This window comes from Oenanthe melanoleuca, chromosome 2, assembly GCF_029582105.1.
Source record: "Oenanthe melanoleuca isolate GR-GAL-2019-014 chromosome 2, OMel1.0, whole genome shotgun sequence".
NCBI classification, from domain to species: Eukaryota; Metazoa; Chordata; class Aves; order Passeriformes; family Muscicapidae; genus Oenanthe; species Oenanthe melanoleuca.
In genome coordinates, this window is record NC_079335.1 from 83,662,235 (window position 1) to 83,666,769 (window position 4,535).

The window sequence follows — 4,535 nt, forward strand, 5'->3', positions numbered from 1 at the left end:
GTTTTTCCAACCACATTTCAGCCTCTACATCCCAAAGGTAATAACTGTAGGCCACACATGCAGGCCGAGGTGTAATGTACTAGCACTTGCAAAACATTAGAAAGAAAGCAAGAAAGGCTGTCATTATGTCTGAACACTCAAAGAAAATTAAAATGCATTATCACAGTGTCCCTCCCCCATTTTTTATATACAAACGTGTAATTCACAAACATTCATTCCATCCCACTTATACAACTTTAATTCTATTATATGCAACCTGACCGTGGAGTAATGTTCAGCTCCAATTATACTGCACCCTGTTAAAAGCTGGCTCAAGACAGAGAACAAACACACTGTGCCGTGAGGAAAATCCCTGCATATGTGCTGACAGTTTAGATGATGTTTAATCCCCAGGCTATTTCTGCAAAATTATCAACCCACTACTGGTTTTTTGCTCCCCTCCTCTTTAAACGAGTGCTGCAGCTCTGCTGCAGATGCACTCAATGATTACAAAGCCTGCTTTCCAGACTGCCTTCTCTTCAAATCAGCAAATTAACGGAAGATAGAGTAATTACTGGTTCACCTTGAAGCAAAGATCAGAAACACACTATAGCTCAGCCAGAGCTGATTAGTATTGAATCTGGGGTTTATTATTAACTAAAACCCAAACTTTCTCCAGTGGTCAGACAGGCTAACATGCTGCATACCATAACACAGCTCAAGCAAATCCGCTGACTAACCCAATCCAGACCAAAAAACATTAGCATCCCTACTGTAAGAGTACCCACATTCACCTATTTAAAACACAGCACTCAGCTACCCCACCAGAGCCAAGTTGGTGAAAACACAGTTCTTGAACTGAAAGATAAAATTAGCAGCTCATTTGTCAGCTACTCTCCCTTTAGTAAGTCAATCTGGCACAACAGCTCTGCATTCAACTGATGGCAAATGCTTTTGGAGTGTTGCATTAAGTCCATCTGTTTTTCTCCAGCCCAAAAAACACCTCTGTCATACTTCCTATTTTCTTCAAGAGCAAAGCAAATAAGAAGGTAAAATACATGCAGGTTGATGTGAGAACATGCTTATTAGACTATGGGTAGACGGCAGCCAAGATAAAGTCAGCATTATAGGGAGGACCATAGACTTTGAGACAAAGGTTCAGGGCAAAATATTTCACTGCCAACTCATGGGAAACAGCGGTCAGGAAATCAGCTGTTATTATCCTTGAAATTATAATAAGGGGTATAATTCTGACCAGAATATGAGATCCCTGCACTACTACACACTAAAACAATTCAGTGCTTTCACTCTGCTATGCTGAAAGTGGAAATTCACTGTATTAGAGCCTGCTAACAAGATTGATACCCACTTAATATTTCACATCTCACTGCTATTTTCTCAGTAATTTAGTCATTTGCCCCTATGGCCTTAACAATCTTTCAGCCTAAAGACAAATAGGCTATTTACTATGTTTTCAATGTATTTGTTTATTTTTATGCTGTAAGAATCCCTCTTAATCCTGTCACATTTACTCTAGAGCTTCCTTTGATTCGATGCCCACCGAAATACCAGGTGGAATAAAGGTCACCAACACTAATAAACTTCCCTGAAGCCAGAACACATGGTGTACCAGTGGACAGCTGTGTAACAGCACTGCCCTGACACTGGTCTGGACTCCAGTGCCTCACTTCACATGATGAAATCAAGGAACCAGGGCAGTCCCTAAGTGAGAACATTGGTAAATAAACCTTAAAGCCAGGTGCTAGACAACAAAATCCCACAAACACAGTTGACTGTATACTTCCCATTCCTCATTTAAGGATGTCCATTTACACCTAATGGCTTTTAACTCCTTTCATGCTAAAAAATTAAAGACAAGTCATAAGTCTGTCAACTGGCAGCTACTCAGCAATCTATTAATAAACTACTATAGGAACATCACATGAGTCATGCCTCTCAACCTTTCTGGTCCCTGTTACATCTTGATTTCTTTACAAAGTTTCTGTGCTTCACCTCAAGCTACAAAGTCAAATGACCACAGGGATTTGGGGGTTTTCTTGATATCCTGCAGTACCTTCTTTGGTGGAGCTTGGCCCAGCAGGAAAAAAACATAGATATAAATAACTACAGCTAAACTGATACAACTCTCTCTTTTCACTTGTTTAGATCAATATTGCTATCAGCTGGTGCCATCAACTGGTAAATGGAAAAAAACTGATAAAAGCTACATGTATTTACTCTACAAAAATCATACAAGGCATTCTGCAACAGCTTTTCAGGCTTTAACTGACAAGGAAATTAAGGGCACCTTACACTACAGGCATGAACTGAGCATCCTGATGAATGTTTTGTTCCAGAACCACCTTTAACCATAAATCACTTGAATCTTCCGCAGGGCAGCTACACACCTCATGAGATTATGCGAATGCAACAGTCAGGACTAAGGATGCAGCAGGACAAAATGGCAATTCTTAGGTGACTTTGTCACTGCTAGGGGCATGTGCTAGACCAGCTCACCATTGCATGGCAGTGGAGCTTGTGCTCAAATGTTTTATGTGTCAGCCCAAACAAGCAGACCCTGCTGATTCCCAGTTTTCTAAGTTATGGTCTGGAGAGATACCAGAAAACATACACAGAGGAACAGTGGCAGAGGCAAGAAACAACCACTGAGGGGAAAAAAGGCAAAACAATCCAAGAAACATAAATTAGATCTCATCACTTTCCAGGCAGCTGCTTGTTGCCCCTTTGCCCTTCCTGCATTTGGGTTTACGTACCTGGTTCCTCCTGCCAATCCGATTTGGTGCAGGAGACTTGGAGGGGGATTTGACATTTTGAGAATTCCCGCCATTTTCAGCAATCTTCCCCACATTCATCACTGCTGACATCATGGCGTCAATGGAGGACAAGTCTGCCCCGTCCAAACTGTTTGGTGAACTTGGTGATGCCTTATAGCTGTTTAAGCTTTCCAGCTGCTTCTCTGGAATTAAAAACAAAAACTCACATAGGAGTTCCTAGGCCATCTTAAAAAACCCAAACAATCCACAGTATTTTCAGCTGCCTGTAACTCGCATGACACACTGCTAGATCATCACAGAGCACAGGCAACAGGCATAATAACTGGAGTTCTTATAACAGGACAAGCTTCTCATATTGGAATGCACAGGACAAAGTGCACATTTTTCTCATAGGATAGTCCCATTTTCTTCATTTTCAACCTTAATTCAATATGGAACTTATAGAGTGATTTACTTTACACTCTCTTGCTGTGAAATGGTGTTATTTGTGGTACCTTGTGATCACCATGAACTAGTAGAGCAGTACTGATGAATGTACACTCTGGCAAGCACAATCATTCAAGCAGGCAGTATGTTTTAAACAGGACTGCACAATTAAGGCATTAGTAACACAGTGTAGGGTACTGAATTCTCTTTTAAGCATGGTTTAAGCCAGCCCTGTATATGGAATTAGCTAAAGTAGCAAAAAATCCAACCAAAACAAAACCCTGTATCTCCCCTATTGCCTCCACTGCCACAGATGGCACATTATATGATTCTGGGATACCAAGCCATACTAGTCCATGGAGAATATTTGCTACATACATGACTAACATCACAGCTGATGCTGTCAAGGTTCAAACTTCTCCATCACATGCACTAAGTAGCAGGGATGCTCCTATCTCAGTTATCAAAATACACCTAAAATCTCATCCTTCGTTTTAGACATGTCAAACACAGAGGAAAGGCCTTCTATTTTCCTCTTTACAAGTTTGAAATGGAAGATGCTTTCAAATTAAACACCCCTTTTCCCCTCAAGAAGTCTCCCTAACAAACAGGAGCACCCTGCAAGTCTACTGCTCTGTCACTTCTGGTGGAAAGCACAGAATTTTAATGTGTGTTGTGAGAAAGTCACTGCAACAGAAGAGTGAGTGAGGGTGAACAAGGAAGAACACGTTTGTCTGTGAACATTTGATCTCTGCATAATACCGTTTCTGGAACATAAGTTTGAGGATTATAAACAGGTGGTTTTTTGAGGCTAAGTTATGTGATGCCAAGTTACTGTGAGCCAAGAAAATCTTAGTTTGGAAGCCTGCAGTGGTAGTTAAGAATTTATGTGCCCATGCTTCTGTTCAACCTATATTATACTTTTCAGACAGATAAAAGTTAGGGATGGGAAAAGAAATGTACGCACCAGTGCTTTTGCTCAATGTATCCTATACCCTTCACACAATAAGGTGTATGGATGGGTAAGAAATGTTTCTACATTCTTAATCAATGCCCTAATTTATATAGTCACAGAGCTAGTTGAACCAATTACCTTCATCTTTCTCCCCTGATTGACTGTGGCTCTCTTCTGGGTTGCTGGTCTCTTCACTTAATGTAGTATGTACAGTTGCGTCTGGCTCTTCAGCCTCTTCTTCAGCAGCACCCTCTAGCACTACAGGAGGGAGAAGGAAAAAAGAGAAAGGGAGTAAGCTTTTATGGAAGTCTTTTTTGGAAAGTAAGACTACAGCCCTTTATTTTGAGGGGTTCCCTGACTAGCAGATAGGTCTGATGACA